The 23,295-nt window shown below is 48.9% G+C and overlaps 1 long non-coding RNA gene across 1 annotated transcript; it reads right to left on the bottom strand.

The window, feature by feature from the left end:
• Positions 1-3,925: 3,925 nt before the first annotated feature.
• On the bottom strand, positions 3,926-5,603 carry LOC121145769. The gene is made up of 2 exons (XR_005882082.1): positions 5,524-5,603; positions 3,926-4,276 (listed from the first exon to the last, which is right to left on the bottom strand). It is a non-coding gene; the product is annotated as an uncharacterized LOC121145769 (long non-coding RNA).
• Positions 5,604-23,295: the final 17,692 nt, after the last annotated feature.

Below are 23,295 nucleotides of genomic sequence, written 5' to 3'. Positions count from 1 at the left end.
AGTTAGATTTAGTCAATTTCAACAAGGTTACAGGATGGCTTGAAGTCCACACAGTTACAAACAAGTTCTAAATGTAGACAGTGACAATACTTGCAAAATATTTCCATAGTACTGAATGCATCTAGGTTTTATACTTAAAATGACTAAATTTTAAAGTTATTTTTCATGCTTTGTGTATTTTGTCACAACTTTTTAAAAGAATAATAAAAAACACATGCTTTAATTAAACCTCGCAGGGTAGGCGCACAGGCCTGGAGTCTGGAGCCAAGGAAGCAGGGTCGTTGCTTTTCTATGGAAGAAAAACAAGACAAGACTGCAACATGTCCCGCTTAGCTCGTGAGTCTGCCTGGAACTTAATAGGATATGTAGAAGGTGAGCGAGTGAATAAATGGATGTGCCAGTTGAGATTCAGAAAGCTAGCTTGACATCTCAGGCTCACGTAACCTGTGGGTGTTTGAGCCAGAATTTAAGCTGGTGTCTTCAGTCTCTTTCTTTCAAAATCTCCATTCCATGTCATGCTGTCTTCCAGAAATATATTCCCCGCATAGTTTTTTCTGTACTTCAAGGAATTGTTAATAATTTAGAAAAATAAGTAATGCACATCCATCATTCTCCATTAGTTAGGCAGCCTAAAACCAAACATAGTCTAGAAAACAGACCAAAACAGCAAGCGATTCCACATGGAGTTTTGAGGACTAGTGAGCAGAGCTCTTCCAACCCGAGCATGCACGGCCCTATGCCACCCACCTGCCTGCTGTTGTCAGGATTCCAGGACACACACTGAAACAGCAGGAGCTTGGGCTAGGCTCAGGCAGCCTGACACTTAACAGAGCCATTTCTGTAGAGTCACAAAATGTGTATAAAAATGAAAAAAATTTTTAATTTTCAAAAAAAATCCACTTACTTGACACAGCACAACTATACTTATCACAACTTGGGCTTAAAAATGAATTCAATCTGAGTACAGAATCACAGGTGCGTATATTATGTCCCAAGGTTTGGCATGAGATGTTGCAATGGGTAAAGAATTGGGCCTCCAACACCAAGCAGGCGACTCAGCGCTGAAACACGGGAGCCCGAGTGAGTTCCACACACAGCTGCTGACCGTGGCAGGCTCAAGCAAGAGACTTCTTCTAGAGCTCCACTTTCCTGTGGGTCAAGTGGGTTCTTACAATCCTATGTTGGGATGGAGTGCAAGGAAGTACAGAGTACACAATACAGTCACTCAGATCACAGGTTTCCAATACAGATCACACATTGGTGTACGTGATCACAATGCCACACGAAAGAAGAAAACCACACACTGAACACAGAGAGAGGAAAACAGGGTTTTGCACCTCAGATGCATGAATTTGCTAATAACGTCTCTAAAACACACAGGTGGTGAGACACAGTCTGGTCCATATCGAAGTGTGACCTGAGCTTCTCCCAAGGAAAGGCAAGCAGTGGCTTGCGTTGCTCCAAATCGAGTCCAAGACTCGGCTGAGCATGAAAATGGCACCTGAGCAGGGAACATGGCCAAGCTGGCACACCGCCTTGCCTGTGCCCGGGCATGAGGAAACTGGATCTGGCGCTGGCTGTGTTCGGAAGGAAAAGCTCAGGTTGGAGCGGCGGTGCCAGTGGCGGAAAGTGTGGGGAATCCCTGGCAAGTGGAACATGAAGCCCAGGTGGAAGGGGGCCGTGAGAACAGCAGGCCGAGCCTGGAACTTAAGAGACAGGGAGCCTTGGAAACGGACCCCGCGCCCGCGTCCTCCACACATGGCTGTAGATGCAAAGAACCTGAGATGGACCTCCCCTCCTGGCCCAAGTCCATCCTGTTTGTGCAGGCAAGGGCATGGCAGCCTGAGGTGGAATGTACGTAAGGGCCGGCATTGCAGTGTTTCTGTCTCCCATGTTAGCAAGGTGAGAAGCTGTAGCTAGTGTCTGATCGCATCCATGTGTATGAGGGTAACAGCAGATAACTTGCAGCTCAACCACAGTTAGCTCAAAATCTGTGTAGTGGCTAATGCTACGCTCGGGGCACAGGCATCCTCTGTGCTCACCAACTGGTGTCCTGGCTGCTCCACTTCCCATCCAGCTCCCTGCTGGGACCCTGCACCCATGTGGGAGACCAAGAAGAAACTCCTGGCTCCCAGCTTCGGATCAGCTCAGCTCTGCCTGTTGTGGCTGTTTGAGGAGTGAACCAGCAGATGAAAGATCTGTCTCTCCTCTCTGTAAAATCTATCTTTAAAAAATAAAAAGAAACTTTTTAGTTTTAGATCATGTGTATTAGATTGGACAGAAAGTCAACAATAGGAAAATTCCAGAAAGTGTCTATTTTATCTAAAGAGAATATTCCTATTTTAAAAACAGAACATTCTAAGTAAATGACTAAGCCTACCCCTCCCCCCCCGCCAACTCTTCAGGGCCAGACAGCTTGAATTATCCCTCAGCCAGGGATCGGTGGGCACAGTGTAGACCTGACTCCCAGTGTACACACATACAAAGTACCAGCTCAGCTCAGGCATATCTCCCAGCCCTGACTCGGCCGTCGGAGCCCGCGTCCTTTCCTCTGCACCCTACCAGCTTCTAAGTGCCAACTGAAGTCTCACAGGAATGGGCCTCCCAGCAGGAGCAAAGCATGCGTGTGGCTGCTGGGGTCCTCACCCTGTGTCATTAGCGGGAGCTCGGGGTTGCCTGGAACTGATGGAGGATGGGGAACCTGTTTAAGGGAGTGGTAAGTACCCAACATTTCCTGTCAGGAACGAGGCCTCCTGCTCCTGGGGAACCTCACAAGCCAGCGCCCCCATGTCAGTTGCTGCTGACACCAGAGGTCCCTTGCGTCACTATCAGCTTGATGTGATCAGAGCTTGGGTTTCAAGTAGGCAGTTCTAAGAATTAATTTCCTACTTTCAACTAAAGGTCACCTTCCCCATTTTGTTCTTTCTATCATAATCGGTAACACTTCCTGATTCACTGTTAACGTGGAGCGGGCAGAGGGGGAATCCCACGCATGCAAGTGTGTGAGCAGCGGGATCCCTTGCAGGGGTGCACGTGGTCCGCGGCAGCGGCAGCATCAGTCTGCTGTGCGTTTCCTGTGTTGTGCCGGTCTCCTCACGGACATCCCAGGACAGAGTCGAGCTCATGCACCTGTTCCCAAGTCTCCTGCTGGAGCCCCAGTCATGCTCAACTGCTGTGAGGGTTGGAGCTCTCCCCGTGTCCCCACACCAGCGACTGAGGTGCTGTCAGCCTGCACATGGGCTGACCCAGCAATTCTCGTTGGTAATGGCTAATTGTTGACAAATTCTTCCATGTATTTATTTCAACAAAGAAAATAATGCCATTCCCGTTGCCACAATTGCCGAGCCTCCGCAAACATCCCGTCTCTAATCCTCACCCAGTGTTACTTCCAGCAAGGAATCAGAGCGTTATGCTAACCTGCCTTTACAGGTAAGGGGAACTTCATCTTAGTTTATCTGGTTAAATCTTCGGTTTTAAATTACAACTGAAAGTGTTGTTCTTGTTTGATGAAAAGAGCAAAGCAAACCTGTCGCAGTTAGAGTGGCTCCTGGCCTCTGCAGACCCTGAGAGGTATTGTAGTGCTCAAAGGAGGAAGGTCTTGTCTAAAGTACAGTAATAGATCTCTCAGTGACTCCAGACTTGGTGTGCTCTGTGGCTGAACGCGGTTGGTGGCAGACAGGATGGCCCTGCGGCATCACTTAAGTTCTCAGATTACCCTGCTGAAATTTGTCTTCCAAGTATGTATTCAAGAAAGGGCTTCTCAAGAGGGAGGTGACCTCTGTTGTCTCCATTGTCATACACAATTGATTGGCAGACTGCTGTGGGACAAATAGAACCTGCAAGCATTCGGAGGGAGGAAACACTACCAGGTCCCTACAGATAAGCATCTCCGCTATTGAAGGGAGTCATCTGCTAAGAGCGTGTGCGTCGGCCACCCAAGGACCACACGACAGCTTCTAGTGTTAAAGATTTGGCAAAACACACGTTTAAGCTTTGAGAAAATGTAGCATTCCAGGATGTGTTCTTAAATTGTAAACCATATCCATTCCTGGTGAGACTGTCAAATGTGGAGTACAATTCAGAAACAGGAACCAGGTGCCCCAGGAGATGGTCCCTGAGGGAGAGGTGAGGAAATCAGGGAAGATCCATCCACTGCAGGAACATCTTAGCACGCTGATTTCTCCCGGGTAGGACAGCCACTCTCGAGCTCCAAGCAGTTGGGTGGATTTGTTTGTTGCATGACCGGTTGATGTCTAGGCCTGAGTCCGATGTCCTCCTGGAGGGCATTGTATATACATAAAGAGGGTCCGTGAGATATGCAATCGTCCAGGATCATCTGGCCTCAGAGAGTCATCTGTACTGAAACCCAAGAGGTCGCCTCTTGGAGCCAGGACAGAATCGCCTTGCTCCGGAGGCGTAACTGGAGACAACTCCAAGAAGGACCATGGGGCCGAGCTGAGCAGGACTCTACTCAATGAATCGTGCACGCAAACATAAGCTACTGGGATCCACTTCGGACTGCTGACTGAATCCTTGTTACCGACCATTCTTTCTCACTATGACCTGTGTAACTTTCCTTCGCCTGCTCATATTAGAGAGGTGACGTCAGCATGGTCTCCTGCTTGCCCCAGACACCCATGTGGAGTCCGTCACTGCCTCACATGATGGTCTCTTTGTCGTCCGTTCCCCAGAGAAGTTGGCTTGTCATGGGTATTCTGCTCATTTTCTAGCGTTCTTGCTGCTTCCAAGCCATTTTAAACACATCTTTCGAGGAAACCAATTGCAACTATTTGGGTATTGGAGAGACTGCTGATGAAAAGCAAAGCCAAAGCACAGCACTCACCATCCCAAAATAAAACACGGGGCGGCATGTGGCCACACCTTGAGCCACATTAGCGTTGAGGCTAGCCATCTCATGGAAGAGCCTATGATTGTAGCGGCTTCCCAGGAGCTGGCTGTGCTGTTAGGGTCTTACCCGGAAGCCTGGGTCACATTCAGTGGGCAGCGTGTGCCTGAGGCATGCTACAGAAACTGGGATTCAATCATTCCAATTCTGCATTTTTTCAAAGATCCTCAGGATATTTTCTCATAGATAGAAAACAGTAATCCATGTTCTTTATAAGCATTTGCAAAAAAATTGTAAAACATCAAAAATTTACCTAAAATATCACCTTCCAGAAAGCTGCCCTATATATTTTTAGTTTCTGTCCTGTGTATATATGCATTTTTGTCCTTAGAACATACATCTGTGTAAGTGCTTCAGGGAGCTGGAGGGGAGCAGGTGCCCAGCCTTTCCATGACAATGCCCTCCTTGTGTATCTGAAGGCCTGCCTTTGATTTCTCGCTCGGACTCCCCACTGGCCTGCCATCGGCTCAGTGCTGGCCACTGCAGCCATTCGAGGGAAAAACTGCAGACGGAAGATCCATCTCTCTCTCTCACTCTCGCCTTCTCTCTGTAACTCTGCCTTTCAAATAAAAATAAAATAAATATTTAAAACAAAATCTAAATGCTTTCTGCCTTACCATGTGTGTTTTCCTTTGCCATAGCAGCTCGCGGTGTCCGTTTCGCAGGAAGCTTTGCTCCTTTCCAGTCTCCCGCCTTCTTCGTGCTTCTGGTCACGTCACAAACTTCTGCATCAGTACTGTGAATGCATTTTACATACACAATCTGACAGTGCTAGTTGTTAGGCTAGAAAAATGAGTCAAATGCATCAATTAAATAGTGATAAAATCCAATTTAATTACTCATCACAACTTACAAATGCATCACACCAACTCTTAATGTTTTCATAATATATTCAAGTAGCAGCACGCACAGCAAAAGATTACTAGAACCGTATCAGTTTGTTGACACCAATTCGATTCTAATGTTATAGTGTAGTAACATACACACGCCTGACATGACAAGCCATTCACTTGCTACAGTGAAGTGAAATCTGTGACTATCAAGGCAATAAGACACTATGCTTACACTGATGACGTTTTAAATTTAACTCAATTAAAATAGGTAAGGTAAAATTCATATTCCCAGAATCACCGGCTACCTGTGAAACACTCGGTGAGCACAATGGGTTCACACTGTCAGAGGAGCAGCGCAGCTCTGAGCTACGGATGAGAACATCGGGCCGGTGCGAGGCATTGCACATGAGGAGGACGGCAAGGCTCCAACCAAACTAGAAACGTGAACACTGGGTCCGGTGCCATGGCAGTGCAAGTAAAGCTTCCTCCTGATACTGGGATCCCATGCAAGACCTGGTTCATGTCCCAGCTGCTCCACTTCCCAGTGGCCTGGGAAAAACATCTGAAGATGGCCCAAGTGCCTGGGCTGCTGCATCCACTTGGGAAAGCTGGAGGAAGCTCCTGGCTTCAGCCTGGCCCAGCCCTAGCTGCTACTGCCATCTGGGGAGCGAGCCAGCAGATGGAAGACCTGTCTCTGCTGTCTCTCTCCATCTGTAACTCCAACTTTCAAATAAATAAACAAATCTTTTTTTTTTAATTTTAAATGTGAAAGAGAAAATAATAGCTAATTGAGAAAAAATATAAGGCAACGTCTTTGTGATCTGAAAGAGTGACAGACAACTAAAACTTAAGCTGAAGAAGACCATCAAAGTTAAGTATTTCAGTTCAGTAACAGGAATCAGTGACAAAGTTTACAAGATAACAAAATCAGAAAACCAGGCATGTCAAAGGTCAGCAGCATACGGGGCTGTCAACCCCTTCGTCCCCGAGGGCCAGCAGTGCAGGCAGAGCCGGTGAGGAGCAGGCACGGGCCGACGGCCGCCATTGCAGCAGGCGATGCTGCAAGTCGTGGGAGCCAACGTGGAAACAGCTGCTTTACCTGTGGCAGAGGTCTGAACTAATGTTTCCATCTCACACAATGCACAAAACCATCTAAGCCAAATTTATGGCACAGATGTGAAAATATAATAGTTAAAAACAAAACTAAAAAGAAGACATAGTGTGACTACTACCTAGGGACAAGCAAGATTGGATTTTGCATTTATTATTTCTTTCTTTTTTATGTTTGCCCATTTATGTTCATGTACTTAAAAGACAGAGTAAACAAGAGTAAGAGATTTTTCTGTCTCCTGGTTCACTGCCCCCAAATGCCTGCCACAGCCAGCACTGGACAAAGTCAAGAGCTGGGCTCCTGGTCCTGGTCAAGAGGCAAGGATTCCACATTTGAGCCATCACCATTATCCCCCAGGATGCACACTGGCAGGGAGCTGGAGTGGGAACTGGGCCCGCTCATGCGTGCTGGGCCAGTGTTTCCTGGACAGCTGTGCACCTGTGGGTCAGTGAGTATCTCCTGGGCCCAAGTCACAGGCAAGTCCAGTGGTGAACTGAAGTAGCCAGTGGCTTGCAGCCTCAGTCAAAACAAAGCCATGTTCAGTTTACCCCTTCAGTGGACCTCAAATGCTTGTGGGGTCTTTCATCGTCAACAAATCAAACCATATAGCAGTATCATGATTATGAATGCAGCAAGCAGCTGCCACCCCACTTCGTGAGAGGCACACATTTTACATACAACACAGGAGACGCGGGTTTTGAAAACTACCAAACTAGCCAGTACTTACCAAGGACTTGATTAGGGTCTGCAAATCACAGCAGGTTTGTAAGCTCTCAGAGCAGGTGCGAGGAGTACTTTTGTTTTGCTTTACGTCACCTTTTTACCTTCTCTGTGAAGTAATGAATTCAGAGAAAACAGCAATGAGACAGGTTACCAAATGGTTGTGTTTCGATTTCTGAACCAGTTTGAGGGAAAGGTGACAGACTGGCCTCTAAGTTCAAGGAGCCCTGAAATTCTAGAATCCTGGGCCACCCCCGGGTTGGAGTGAATACTGCAAGACTTCACAGTCATCTATTGAGCTTGACATCTCTGCCCACACTAGAAAAATGACATCCACCACCTTCCTCCTGGCCTGGCTCCATGAGCCTTTGGGCTTTGAAGGAAACCTGAGCTGGGAGCCTGGGATGTGGAAGTTAGCTCTGGGGCTTTCAGGAGCAGTGCAGCACCCACTGAAGTGAATCCTGTGCTTCTCCTTGCCTCAGGTTCATTGCTAATGGCACCCCCCCTTGGCAGGCTGGTAGCAAGGATCGAGCCCAATAGTGTCTGTAACATGCCCCGGTTGTTCTTGGAACAGAGAGGCCCTGGCTGTTCCTGCTCAGCCTGTCTTCCTCCCTGCCTGATAAGCTCAAGAACAGGACAGACATCCACAGAACAGTCTGAGGGAGGTCCCTTGGACCTGCCCACCCATCATCCCACCTCTGGCCACTCGGCCATTGGCCCAAAGTTAGCTCTGTCCCCTGGACTCTGAGGCACATCTTGCCCGGGCACCTGCCTGTCAGTCAGCGTCCTGACACCTTCCCCAAAGGCCACAGCACAGGCAGACAGCACACCAGCTGAGGGCTCCCAGACGTTGCGGTGCTGGTCTGAGCCAGCAGTTCAGCCTGGATTCTCTGGACGGTCCAGATATGCAGACGTGAGCACCCAAAGCTCCTGCCTGGCGTCTGGCTATTGGAGCTTCCACTCGTCTCCTTGCTCCTCCACGAGTCTGCCTCCCTCCGGCTGCTGCTGCTTCCCTGCACTGCCCAGCAGGCACACTGCCCACCGCCTTGCCGCATGAACAGCTGCTCTGTCTCTCGTTTCTCCACGATGACCGCTGTTGTCTGGGAAGCTGCAGGAATGCTGTTTTCTAAAGTGCAGCTCCGATCCTGACGCGCTTTTCAATCAAATCCTGAAACATCAAACACAGGGATCATTTGGTTTTCTCTTCACTTCCATCCACTTTTTCAAATGCTTCCCAGAACATATTTTCTTTCCTTATGTACCAATCCAAAAACATTGATCCACACACAACTGTCCACATTAATTATTTTCATTGTCTTACAATAATGTTTCTTTCTGAGATAACCTCAAATTTAGAGCCAGGGTTCTGAAACACTCCTAAGAATGCTTCTCTCCAAATGACTTGATGGCTAGATCGTTGACACAATGCCCCCTGCCCTTATAGACTCGGATAATATATATAGGGTTGCTGTTCCTCCACTGTAGACCCCTCTTTTTCCCCTCTTGGTTAAACAAGCATTTTATGGGCAGCCACTTTGAAACTGTGCAAATATTTCAAGCCTCATTACATGTGTAATTTATTCATTAATTTGCTGTTATATTAATATAGGCTCACACTTGCCTATTTAGTTCAATGGTTTTGATAATGCCCTGGATGTCTTCCAGAGGCCCATGTCTTGGGCACTTGGTCTCTTGTTTACAGATTAATGACAGAGACTTGATCTCATTGTGGTGACTGCAAGAAGGGCCCAGAAAGAGGGCTTTAGGTGCCAGGGTGGCCATCAGAAGGCAGCTCTTGTAAGAAGGCTAGTCATTCACGCTGGATTTGGCTTTTCTCTTTGCCTCCTGGGTCACCGTAGAATCATTCCTCCACACTCTGTGCCCAGTCTCCAACACATCCCAGGCCCACAGAGCTGCCCTGGCGCCACCTGATCCTTCTAACCACCTTTCTGAACCTTCTAATCATGAACTTAAATACATCTTACTTTGTGAGCAGCAACTCTCAGGGATTCGAATAAAGTAACACACACAAAAAAGCCACTGTGGTTTAGAGTTTTCATACTTGAGTCTTCCCATATTTGAATGGTGGGAGCCTGTTCACATCTTCTTCCATACCTTTGTGTACCGTCTCCTTGCTTTCCAGCTCCAGCCGTGCCAGATGCATATCATGCTGCATCAGCTCCAGCCGCGGGTCAGCCATCGTGCCCAAGGACTGGCATGAGGTGCACTCACTGCTGTTGAGTGTTGGAATTTCAGCTAATAGGCAACTATGTCTACACAGCGTCCCAAATTCCAACCCAGAACCACAACCGTAGTTTGCTCCCTTTCTGTATTTCTAATATCCTTCTCCAGCAACAACAGCCTGTCTGGCATGTGAGTCAGCTCCCTCGATGTATAGAACATCGTGAAGCCTACAGAATCACCACCCACCGTCCCAGTGCTGAAGCCTCTTACACCCATCAGGTCTGTGACCATTCAATGTCTGCCTTTTAGTTGGTCCCTGGAAGGAGCTAAGTCAGCATAGTGGAGGAAGGCATAGGTTTGATATATGTAAACACTGCTTGTAAGAGTTAAGAAAGGGCGGGGGTGGGCCAGAACAACAGCCCAATTGGCTAATCCACCCCTGGAAAGCGCCGAGATCCCATATGGGCACTGTGCATATCTCACTAGCTCTGCTTCCCATCTAGCTCCCTGCTTGTGGCCTGGGGAAGTAGCGGAGGACGGCCCTACGTCTTGGGACTCCACACCCATGTAGGAGACCCAGAAGAAGCTCCTGGTCCTGGCTTCAGATCGGCTCAGCTCCAGCCTTTGTGGCCATTTTGGGAGTGAACCATTGGATGGAAGATCTTTCTCTCTGTCTTTCCTTCTCTTTGTAAATCTGCCTTTATGATAATGATGATAATAATGATATTTTAAATAAGTAAATCTTTATGATGGAAGGAAAGAAGGAAGGAAGGAAGGTAGGAAGGTGGGAAGGAGAGAGGGAGCAAGAGAGGGAGGAAGAGAGAGGGAAGGAACAATTGTGGCACAATACATTAAGTTCCAATTGGCAAAGCCAACATCTCAGCTGCTCCACTTCCGATCCACCCTATTAATGTGCCTGGGAAAGCAGAAGATGACCTTAGGCCCTTGCATCCATGTGGCCAGTCCTGATGAATTCCAGGTTCCTGGCTTTGGCCTGGTACAGCTCTGGATGCTACACCTGTTTGGGAAGTGAATCAGGTGACAGAAGAATGTTTCTCTCTTTTTCTATCCTTTTGATAACTCTGCCTTTCAAATAAATACACATTGAATTTTTCTAAAATAAAGGAAAGATTTCTAGTTTCCTAAGGCTTTTCAGCATGAATGAGTATTCAGTTTTATCCTGATTTTCTAGAGTAAACCTAACCGGGTTGCAATATATTGTTGTTTATTAGATTATTAGACTTAATTCCTATTTTAATCAGTTTTGCACTTGTGGTCATTAACAACATTTGGCTGCTGGTTTTCCGTGATTGTGCTGCTCTGGGAAGGCTTTGCATGCAGCCTACACCAGTGCTAACTGTTCTAGACCAAGCTTCGCGGGGGGGCGGGGGCATCTCTGAGTCGCCATCTGGGTGTGCGTGGCAGGACTTGCCACGGAAGCTGGCTGGGCTGACACTCTTCTTTCCTAGCAGGATTTCATCACAGATCCAATTAGAAGATTATTCAAATATTCTACTTTCAACTGTTCATTTGGGGCACTTATATTTTTCTAAGGATTTTTCTATAAATTCTCAAACTTATTGGAGCAAAGTTTTCAACAATAACCAAGTATCATGATTTCTTACAAATGTTCCCTTTCATATTCGTAATATTGGTAATATATGCCTTTTCTCTTTATTCTTTTATCTGCCAACCCAGAGATTTATGAATTTGATTGGCTTTCAAATTTTCTGTGCTTTTGTATTGAAGATATAAATCTTAATTTCTTTAAAAAGTGATTTAATTCAGTCTGACAACCGGCCTTTTATGTGGAATCTTGTTGGTTTTCATTCCTGTAACATCTACCACCTTGTTATTTGCTGTGCGTTGCACCTGCTGTGTGTTTCAGTTTTTCCTCCCTGTACTGACTCAGACGGATAGTTAGTGGTGCTTCCTGTGATCCAGGAGCACAGGTGGGCGTCCGTTCTCATCTGCCACTCTGACTGAACTCCTGTATCCCCATAACCTCGAGACAACTCAGGGCAACTCTGTCTCAACACAAGCCAGTGTCAAAGCCGCTCTTACTTGTTGTTCTCTCAGCATTCACCCTGTACAGTGCAGCATGCTTCCTTGGCGTATCTGCAAGTATTTCACCACTTCCTGAGAATGTTTGAGTCCTCATCCTGTTTGGGGCCTTATTGATTTTATGTTTTGGGAGGAGAGGTTTTTCCCCCTAACGTAAAAAACACTCTTGAGGTAAGTGTGGATTCATGTAAGTTACAGAAAATAATACAGCTCTCCTGGCCTCTCTCCATGATTTCCTACTGGCCACTTTGCTCAGAACCACACTTCAGTATCACAACCACGGCATTGCTAATGATGCAATACGCTGACCTCGTTCACACTTCCCTGGTGTCACTGGGGTGTGTGTGTGTGTGTGTGTGTGTGTGTGTGTAGTTCCATCAATTTATTCACACGTGCGTCCAACCCTCACAAGATTCGAAAGATTTCTAGCAATCCAAGGAGCCCTCGTGTGTGCATTTGTGTACGTTTTTGTTTAGTGTGTGTTTGTGTGTCTGTGTGTATCTCTATGTTTGTGTGCCTCTGGTTTTGTATTTCTGTGTTTTTGTGTTTCCGTGTGTGTGTGAAGTCCTCGGCCTGTCAGGCTGTCCACTCCCAGCTGGTCACTAACTCCAAGGAACTGTTATCTGCCCTCCACATTCAGATGTTGGTATTTGGAGTTGTTGGCATTGCCTTGGAGTGTTTCCTGGCTGAGTGTCCTGCTGCGTTGGTAGTACATAAGCAACTTCTCACAGTCTGCAAGCGTCCAGCTCTATTACCTGTTTGATGCCTGGCTGATTAAAGCTTACAGTTACCTGTCACGGCTGTCTGAGGACATTAATACTACAATATGTCCTGTCATTACCCATGATGCTGAATCCACATGCAGCATTTCCTCTGTTATTTGTTTTGAAAACCTGTACTTTTAATATCAAACCTGCATTCCAAGGACTCCTTTCAGAAGATGTTCAGAGAGCCCGGCATAATAGCATAGCGGTTAAAGTCCTCGCCTTAAACACACCCGGGATCCCATATAGGCGCCAGTTCTAATCCCAATAGCCCCGCTTCTCATCCAGCTCCCTGCTTGTGGCCTGGGAAAGCAGTCGAGGACAGCCCGAAGCCTTGGGACCCTGCACCCACGTGGGAGACCTGGAAGAGGCTCCAGCCATTGCAGTCACTTGGGGAGTGAACCATTGGATGGAAGATCTTCCTGTCTGTCTCTCTTCCTCCTCTCTGTATATCTGCCTAATAAAAATAAATAAATCTTTAAAAAGAAAAAAAAGAAAATGTTCAGATCTTTTCATTTAGTAGATTTTAGCCACTGGAGAACAAAACCCCCATCTTGAAACTCGCTAATTCGTGATTCCTCTGAGGCTTTCGGTGTAGTCACAGACAGATTACTGTAGAGAGCATCACAGCATCATTCTGCAGCTACATATTTTAGCTCTACTTTTAGTCTAGATTGTGAGTTACGCTGACTTTAAGTATTTCTAGTTTCTGGAGACACAGGAGTCTCCAGCAGATAAACTTCACACCCACTAGGCTCCTGGAGTAGGCATCTCCAGCAGTCACAGGAAATACTACTAAGCCTAACCCTTTGAGTCAGAGATAGGTTCAGAACCCCCCAATGGGCAGCTGGAGAATTAAGCCAAAATTCACCTGAGCTCAAAAGCTTGCTCCCCATGCAAAGTTTATCGCATAGATGACTACTACAAAATTATTTTATTTTCTATTGCAGAAATAACATTAACATATGTATTTAATTTTAATCATTTTAAATATTTAAATTTGATTTCCACCTCTCTTTTTTTGATACCTTAACTTTTCACTTTTCAATTAATTCACATGGATTCATTTCTTAGTCACCTGAAATGGATTTGCACGTTATTATTAAAAGGAAGTTAAATGAGTGGTATATTTTCTCTGCACTTTATAATTAGGTGATATTTAACCTTATAGAATCGTGCATTTTGCACTACAATCTCTGCAAATGGTGCTTTACTTTTTCTTCTCACAGACACTGTTCCAAGGAAGGTGCCAGGCACTGATCATGGCTGGACGTCGCAGGCCACCAAGTCCGTCACCTTTTCTATGTTTTACCCCCTTGCTGTCCTTAAGCTTCCTTGCTGTTGCAGATGCGTCTGTGATTCAGAAGTGTTGCCAGGGTAGTACTGGTGGACTCCTTTCCATTATTTTGCCTGGATTTCAGCAATAAACACAGGGTACTTCTTTCACTCAGACCTTACTCACGGCTTCCACGTTGACCGTTCACTTCTTGTAGAACATCTTCAGTGTTTGGTGAGTTTTCATCTCTGTCCTTCTCAATAACCGTATTCTTTTTCATCTCTATGTCCATTTCCTTAAGAAGACAATTAAGTTTCTCCTGGTTTTTACTCAACTATACATCATTGATCTAATTTTAAGCTGTGTGAGACATGTCCTTACTGCTATTATACATATACATATATGTGACAGAATGTCTATCATCTTCAGAGCATGTGGATTTCAGTTAGGTGTCAGCCACGCCATCAGAATAGTGTAAACGATGGACATCAACTTAACCATTAAGGATTGATTAGCTACAAACATATGAATAAGGCTGTCTTCATCACAAGTACTGGAGAGCGGATGGAGAAAATGGAATAACATTCCAAGTGTTATTTAAAAAAAGAACCTGCCAATTAGCAACTAAGCATCAAGTGACGCTGTCCTTCAGAAGTGCAGGAGAAGGGTGGCTATGGCCACAGCCATTAGGACGCTGCTCAGGATACCAGCATCTCACCCAGGGATCCCTGCCTTCAGACAGCAGCGCCTCTTAGATGCTGTGCGTCCTGGGGGGTGGCTCGAGTAGCTACTGCAGACCTTGATGGACACAGTGCCAGCTCTGTTCACCGTAAGCACTCCCGCCCCGGGGTCAGCTGCAGAGGGCCTTTAGTGAGTGAAACAGCAAACGGAAGTGATAGCCAGCCTACTGTCTTTCCAAATAAATATGAATAATACGAATCTTATTGAAGAAGCAATAAACAAAGACCAAAACCACATGGCACCGCAAAGTGCCCGGAACCCACAGATGTAACAGCCGCAAAGTGCCTGGAACCCATGATGTAATAGCCTCTGAAAATGGTATGTTATCACATTTTCTATGTACAAAACACTTGGTAAACATGTTTCCTTGTGTTTCTCTTGACTTATTTTCAAAACATAAGATTACATAAAGCAATACTTATAATGCTGTATTCTTAAGTCAATAACTTCTATTGATATTATATATATAACAAATGTATCTGAATGTGTATATATATATAACAAATGTATCTGAAATGTATATAAATGTATCTGAAATATATATATATATAAAACAAATGTATCTGAAGTAGATGGTGCTAAGCAAAGCTGGATTTTTGAAATCTCTAGAAAACTACTTAAGAAAAAACATTTAACAAAGTTTTAAAATCAGATGAATTAAGAATGCTCTAGGTCCTGCACCATGGCACAGCAAATTAAGCTGCCCATTTGCAATACCAGCATCTCAGATCCAAGGGACAGTCCAGGTCACAGCTGCTTCACTTCCAGTTCAGCCTCTCAGGAATCTGCAGCAGATATCCCAAGTCCCTGGCCCCTGTCACCACGTGGGGCCTGGAAGGAGCCCTGGCTTCTGCCTGACCATCCAGCTTGCTGCAGCCATTTGGGAACTGAACCAGTCAGTGAGAGACCTCTCTCTCTCCATTCTGTCTTTTCAATACATAAATAAATTTTTCTAAAAGAGCGTTCTAAAAGTATCTAGCTTAAAAAAAGAAGTCAATGAAAAAGAAATAGAAAACACTCAAAAAAGAGACACCAAGAAAATTGATTTTTAAAACTGGCAGCCATAAATCCTTCCATATGAATAGTTATCTTAAATGTAAATGAATTAAACAGACCATTCAAAAGGAATAAAAATGATCTCATCATATGCTTTCTGCAAGAAACAAGTCTTAGTCTTAAAGACACAATAACAGAAATAAAAGAAGGAAAATGCAAACAATAGCTAGAATTATATTCATTACAGAACAATAATCTTTGAGACAACAAAAATATTGCTACACAGACAGAAATATATATATAATTTAAACACATACACAACTAAAAAACAGAGCCACAAAAATACATGAGGCAGGACCTAACAGAACTGGGAGGAGGACATATGTATTACGCAGTGCACTAGTTGAAACTGCCAATACAGTCCTTGTCAATAATTGACACCTACTTAGAAAATCAGCAAGAATTACTGAGATTGTTAACAATATTCCCCTCCAACTCAACCTGACACATACAGAGCACTCTACCCACTCATTACCAAGTATACATTTCTTTCTGTTGCACATGGAACATTTGCCATGAAATAAACCAGATACAAGATCACAAAATATTCTCAAGAGATGTACAAGATGAAAATCATTTCAAATATATTCTCTGATCACAACAGAACAATGAGAGACCCACCACATGCCTGTGCGCGTACACACACACACACACACACACACACACACAATCTGGGGAAATCCCAGCTATTCGGAAATTCAACAACACACAACACACTTTTACATAACAAGTGGGTCAAAGAAAATATCACAGGCCAGTGCAAAAGCTTACCAGCTGAAGTTCTCATCTTGCAACTGCTGGGATCCCATATGGGCACTGGGGCATGTCCTGGTTGCTCCACCCCCCTCCCTGCTTGGGGTCTGGGAAAACAGTGGAGGATGGTCCAAGTCCTTGGAACCCTGTACCGCGTGGGAGACCCGAAAGAAGCTCCTGGCTCCTGACTTTGGATTGGCTCAGCTCCAGCCACTGCAGCCCCTTGAGGAGTGAATCAGTGATGCAAGAGGCTCTTTCAGGGTTAGCCCAGAGCTTAGGGAAGCCAGAGCAGGAATCCCAGCCCCTGCTCCAGGTTGCCCCTGTGGTTGTCATTCAACACACCCGAGCATCAAAATCCTAGCTGTAACACAGGCCTCATCTTGCTGCTTGGTGACTGGGAAGAACAAGTGAGACCCTGTTAGCGGGAGTGCTCTGACAACTGCTGGGCAATGCACCATCTATGGTGGACTTCCATTCACTCTCATGGCTGTGGGTCCAGCAGTGGACACCCCTCGGGTGTCAGTGACTGGGCAGTGCCAGTGTGGGCAAGCTTCTTGTGCTGGTGGCATACGCCTGGATGGGGCCCTGCTCGTACACTGACCTCAGTGAGAGAGAGATCCGTATCTGGGGCATGCAGACAACCAGGACACTCTGTACTCTACCAGCAACATCTGACTCCCTGGATTTGACTTTTCTCCACTTGTAGCTCCTTGTGGGCAATATTTATTCCTGACATGAATAATCACAGTAGGGGTACTAACCCCCTTGCTGGCAGAAACAAAACCAGAAACCAAGCTCTTTTAAGAAGAGGTGTCTGACTCTCCCTGGCTTGGGGTCTAGTGAACCTCAGAGTGCTTCAACTCGCAGGCTAGATAAGCATCAAGAAACTGAATGCTTATCTGAAAACTCTGAACTTTCAGTGCCTATTTGGGTTAGAATGCCATGGCTATATTTTCTGCCTGATTTCCAGAACTTCCTGATGCTTGAAGGGGCCAAGGCCTCCCTCACCAACACCCTGGTTCCCTGGGCCCCAGCAAGTGGGCTGCCTGCAGCTCAGGGAGCTCTGGCACCATCCTGTCTGGCAATTTTGACTTTCCTCAGAGGCAGGGTGGTACAGCAGGCAGCCCAGGCCACCAATGATCTGCATCCCCAACTCTTCCCTGTGGTGTGAAGTTCTCAGGGAAAGTGATAAGCAGGTACATAGTCCCTTTCGGGGCTAACGCACCCTCTGCCTCTCTCTCTCCCATTTTTCCACTGCGGGTTTTGCTCTGGTAAGGATGCTTCCCATAATGAGTCCAGTTACAAGCAATTCAACCAACGCATGGCAATGACTGAAGGGTTCAGTAAGTGTCTGCACTGGGCCATGGTTCAGAACCTACGGTCCTAGAAATGGCGTTGAGGGTTGAGGGGCATGAGTGAAGCAAGAGAAGGGACACACCAGGCTGCTTCCCCAAAGAGCTCCCTTGGGGCCTAAAGGGCCAACTTCATTATTTAGTCTCTTCATTCTCAAGGATAACTGTGATTATGGATAACTACAAGCCAAATGACTCCAGGGAAGCACGTGAGGAGGGGAAAGCAGGTCCTTTCCTAGAACTGGTAAGGGATCCAACGACTCATTCCTGGAGTTGGTTCTTACTCCAAAGTTTCAAACCCACCCAAAGTTGAACCAACAGGAAATTAACCAAGAAAATACTCACAGTTGCCCACAGGGCGTGGCAGCGCATCCTCTGCCCTGAGGGATTTTAGTGATGCTACAGAAGTTCGGGACAGCTCAGAAAGTCAAGTCTTCCATTTTCAGACTGAAGATTCAGTAGACACATTGTTTTTCATTCTAACCACCTGTAACACCATCTTCCTTCTCTTTTCTCCTTGTTCTATTTGTCCATTAAGTAACAGCTGATCTCTCATTTGATGCAGTGTTTCTCCCATAGTGTCATCTGTTCACCATTGCAAAACTGGCTGGGGCTTAGTTCCCAGCATGGCAGACCAACCAAACCCTTATGGAGTATGGCCTTACTGCGGAGGCAAGCCCCCTCAGAACAAGGCTGCCTCTTTCTTCATTCATACGCCCTCTATAGAGCTTGGCTTGCAGCCTTCCACAAAGCAAGTGTTCAACCAAGACGGAGCAGACAGATGGATGAATCGATGGAGTATTGAGCACTTATTAAGTACCTTATTAAGAGAGGAGCTGAAGAGAGCAGAAGTGTGAGTCAAGTTCCCTGTCCTTTGTAAGGTTGAATGGGATTAACAGACACAGGCGTAGGCAACACAAGGACAGCAGAAGCCCTGCCAGAGAAGCTGTAGGACATGGAGATGTAGCTAGGGACACTAGCGTGTCCTTCGGCTTTCAAGGTATGGCTTATCTTTTTCAGTAACATTTCATTCAAGGGAAAATAAGAGAAGGCCAGAACCAGTGGAGACCAGAGTTGAGTCCAAATGTGACTCTAAAGAACACATTTGATCCTACACGGACATGACTCCACTTGGAAATAGGAAAAGGGAGTTAGCTGAAGGGAGGCCCGGCCTGGATTCACACACAGCTGGTCAAAGGACAGCAGGGCTCTGGAAGTGGCTGGTCCCAGGGAGCCAGGCTGGGGGCAGGCAGGGCCAGAAGTAGGGAAACTTTGTAGCAAACTCCGCAGTTTGGATCCCGTCCTGACTCAGAATGGCCATGTTTGGGGTTGTTGTAAGGGTATCAATGTTCTGAGAAACCCAGCCAGCCTCTTGCATAACAGGAAGTAGAAGGGGGACTCAGAGGAGGGAATGCTGACAGGCTTGGCCAGTGGGGTCAGCACTAGCAAAGCAGGGGCAGCAGTGATGAGCTTTGTGACAGCACCCATTCTGGCGGGGACTGCTGCCAGCAGGAAAGGTCTGTGGGGAACTCCTGCTCTTTTTTCATCACATTTCTGCAGATTCCTTCGGAGCCCCCTCTGCAGGCAGCATGAAGAGTCCTCACGGACAGCGGGGCTAGCGATGCGTGTGAGGGTCCTAGTGGGGCCAGGGGCAGGGCAGGGCCGCTGCGGCCAGGGTGGGAGGCGGGAGCGAGCACGGCTCCTGCAGCAGCCACACTGGAGACTGAGGGCAAGCGGCAGGCTCCGAGCCTGTGACTGAGGTGATTGGGGTGGGTGGGAAAGGAAGTCTTAGGTTTTATGAAGACTGGGAGGAGGCCGAGGTCACCCAGGACTGGCTTGTGGCTGGAAACGCTTTTCTTTTAAGAATACACCTTGTATCACCCAACTCTGTGGAATTTCTGAGTTGGAACTGCCTCCTACACCACTAAGGGGCTCTCAGGGCTGAGGCGCCCTTGGGTGCCTGGCCAAGCCATCCCAGGGGCCTCCCCGGAGGAGGGGGCTGCGGAGCCGGCAGACGCCCCTGGCTGGTGCTGCCGCCGAGTTCACTGCAGCGCTCCTCAATCCAAAGCCTTCCACACGTTGCCTCACAAAAGAAGCCGGAGCAAGCATGAAACACACAGCGCGGAGAGCCGAACTGCCAGCGGCCATGCTGTCCCGCACAGGGGACTGGCCACCGCGGGCCATCCACCCAAAGGCAAAATGAAGTTTCCTGGGTCGGGCCCAGGCACGAAGAGGGCTCCCCTCACGACTCCCTCTTCTTCCTCATCGCCTCAGACGGCACAGTTGGAAATCCGGGACTGGAAACACCGGCGCCGGAAGCCGTCACCCAGGCCTTCCCTGAGGAAAACGCCGCGCCGCCCGCGCGTGGGCGTGACGTCATAGCCGCGGCGCCCCGCGCCTCCGCCGAACACCGGGCGGTGGGCAGCCGCCCCGGGACCCTGGGCCCTCCGCGCCGGGCAGCCCGGCCCCGGGACCCGCCGGCAGCCCGCGCCGGGGGCCGCCCTCCTGGCCGCGGGGTGGGAGCCAAACCGCCGGGCGGGTCGCGGCGGGGAGCGGGTCGCGGCGGGGCGGCCTATCTCATCTCCCAGCGTGCCCCGCGCGCAGGAAGCCACCCACCCGGATTCAGAAACCGCAGGCTGTGGTGGGTTCCTGGAGCCCCGCCGCCGGCGTCCTTTACTTTTCTAACGATTTATTTGTTTGCTTGAGAGGCACAGTTCCAGGGAGTGAGCCCTTCTGCTTGCCGGCTCCCTCTCCCGTGGCTACCTCGGATCTCCCGTGCCTTTCGCCATCTTGCGCTGCCCTCCCAGGCCGCCATGGAGCGGCCGGGGCTGGAACCCGCTCTCCTCGGGGAGGGGGCGTCCCGGGCTAAGCCGCCACGCTGGCCCGCGCCTTGCTCTTAACACGCACAGGCACCAGTGAATGGCTGTCAGCCGCCTGTCGGCGACTGCTGCCGCTTAAGGCCCGCGTGGTCCCCACTCTGCTGGAATCCCTCCAGGCCGGAGGGAGACCGTCCTCCCCCAGAAGTGACCGTGCCTGTCCCCGGGGGTTGAGGATGGACAGGCTGGCCTGGGGAGAGAGATTCTGGCGCAGGTTCGCAGCTGCCCCTGCCCTGCGGTGCCATCTCCCCCCCGGACCCCAGCACCCATCTTCCGGCTTCTCTGCTTGATCAGGTTGGAGCACAGCCTAAAGGCAGGCCTTCCAGTGCAAACCTCAGCCTCTTCCCGCGTGTGCTCTGGCTTCTGGGCACACGGCCACCCCTGCCCCGCGTGGGTCCTTGCAGGACAACATGGCCACTAGGGAATGCCCCTCAGCAGGAAGTCATGAAGGCCCGGCTCTCTTCACCCACCCATCAAAGCAGGAATGTGGCAGGTGAGAGGTGGGGCACAGCCCAGTCTGACCACAGACTTCTAGAGACTGCCGCCTGGGCCATGAGGCAGCAGGCAGTGCCCCCTGAGAGGCAGGGCCCCATGGTTCACCAGGACCAGCACTGGTGGACCGACCAGCCCACGCTGATCTCCAGAGGCCACGATCAGCCGCATCGGGCAGGCGGGAAACAGGCACAGGATGTAATGCAGTGCTTTCAAAATCACAAGTTGATAAAAGCCACTTGTGTTTTTCCTCTTCCCTTGCCACCCACACTCCTGCCGACACAGGCCAGCAAGCAGGGCAGCCGCCCAGGGCCCCACGGCCAGGGAAGCTGCCATCTTGAAGCTGCTCATCCTTTTCCCTTGAAAGCCTGCTGTGTGCACGGCCTCCCTGGAGTCACAGAGCCCTCTGAGACCTCCTCCACTCAGCGCAGCCTGCTGCCTGCCCCCACCTGCAGCTGCTCTAGGCCCCACTCAGTGGCTGTAGCCACCGAGGAGCCCCGGGCCTGCATCCTCCTGGGAAGGGCCCCTCGTGCTCCCTTCCCCCAGCCAGGGGGTATGAAAAGCAAAGGGAAGCATCAGTGGGCCACAGAGAAGTCAAAGGGAGATGGCGCCTCATGCTAAGGCCAGCAGCCCCCTATGTGGAGTGTCTGCTGAGCCTCTCATCTGCCAACGCTGCCTGACAGACCCTGTGCCAGGCAGCCCAGCATCCTGGGACACTGAACAGTGGATGCATGCTGGGCTGCCAAAGTGCCCTATGCAGAATGCCGAGTGAATACTCCAGTTCTTTGCCAGCAGTGACTGGAAGGAGCAAGAGCAGCAGGTGTGGTAACTCCACCTGCCTTCATCTCCACTTTGGGCTGTGCTGAAGCAAGGGCTGTTGGCAGCAAGTTGAGTTCAGACTTCCTCCTCATCCTCAAAAAAAAAAAAAAAAAGACAAAGAGTATTGTTGCAAATTTAAGAGAGCTGTATGCTTAACGCTTGGGTCTAAAATAAGACTTCAGCTTTGCATCTGCAATTATTTATGCCCGGAAATACGGAAGTGAAATTCCCAGCTACTGGAATGACAGTTAACAGGAGGGGCTGCTCAGCGGGCCAGTGCCAACTGCCCTGCACGTGCAGGGCCGCCCCAGGGCGTGGACAGGCCACCGCTGCAAACACTGCCCCTTGCAAGATAGGGATCAGCCTGTGGTTCCTCCTCTGAAAGCAAAGAACAGGAGAGTCCACAGGCAGGCCACAGCAGGATGTGCCTGTGTGGGCTGGGGCCCCGAGAGAAGACAGCCATGCTGCTCGTGCCCGCCCAGGTTCAATCCCCAGGGGACCCCGCCTGTGCCTCCTGGAGTTTTGGGTGGCAGTTTTCTGGGACTCTTCCCCCTCCCCTGCAGTACGCAGCTGCCTTGCTCTGGGCTGAGCTGTGGGCTGCACTGTCACCACCGCCAACTGCAAGGAGGGGCCCCAGGGCGCAGGCCTGGCATCACAGCAACCTGGCTCCCTTCTCTAGAGGCCTGGGCTGTCACATCTGGTCAAGTCTCCAGTAAGTCATGCCCTGGGTCTTTGGGCTGAGCTGTGTGGCGGGCAGGAGTTTCCAGGCCTAACATCCTGTGCTGCTCTGAGTGGTAGCGCCCGTGGCCTGAGAGCTGGACATGGGGCCCGGGCTTCCCTAAGGAGAGCGTGTGGGGCTCAAAGAGCAAGCAGAGTTTCAGAAGGCAGACCATGGATGCAGGAGGCGGCTGCCCATCAGCTGGTCCCAGCTCCTGCCAGGCTTGCTGTCAGATTGCTAACATTGGTCACTGGGCTCCAGGTGGTTGTTTTATTTTGAAAAGTGTCTTCATTTAACAAGCACTGAGTGTTGTCTCCGTAACTTAGCAGTGGAGACACTACTTGCACATGAGCACTAAGTTCCAGCCCCATCTCCAGTTCCCAACTCCAACTTCCTGCTAATGCAGACCTGGGAGGCAGCAGCTGCTGGCTGGACTCCTGGACTAGCTTTGCACAGCCCGAGGTCCACTCATCGCAGCTCTGCAACTCCGAGCTTTCAGAGAGCAAGCAGAAGGTCGGCTCTCTCTCACTCTCTCTGCCCTTTCCCACCTTTTGAAATAGAGTACGAGAGGAAAGCCCTCTGTCTACTGCTTCACTCCCCAATATGACCACAGCAGCCAGAGCTGAACCA

The sequence above is a fragment of the Ochotona curzoniae genome, unplaced genomic scaffold, assembly GCF_017591425.1.
Source record: "Ochotona curzoniae isolate NIBS_2020 unplaced genomic scaffold, NIBS_Ocur_1.0 scaffold_3835, whole genome shotgun sequence".
Lineage (NCBI taxonomy): Eukaryota > Metazoa > Chordata > Mammalia > Lagomorpha > Ochotonidae > Ochotona > Ochotona curzoniae.
This window is presented reverse-complemented; position numbering and strand designations above follow the sequence as displayed.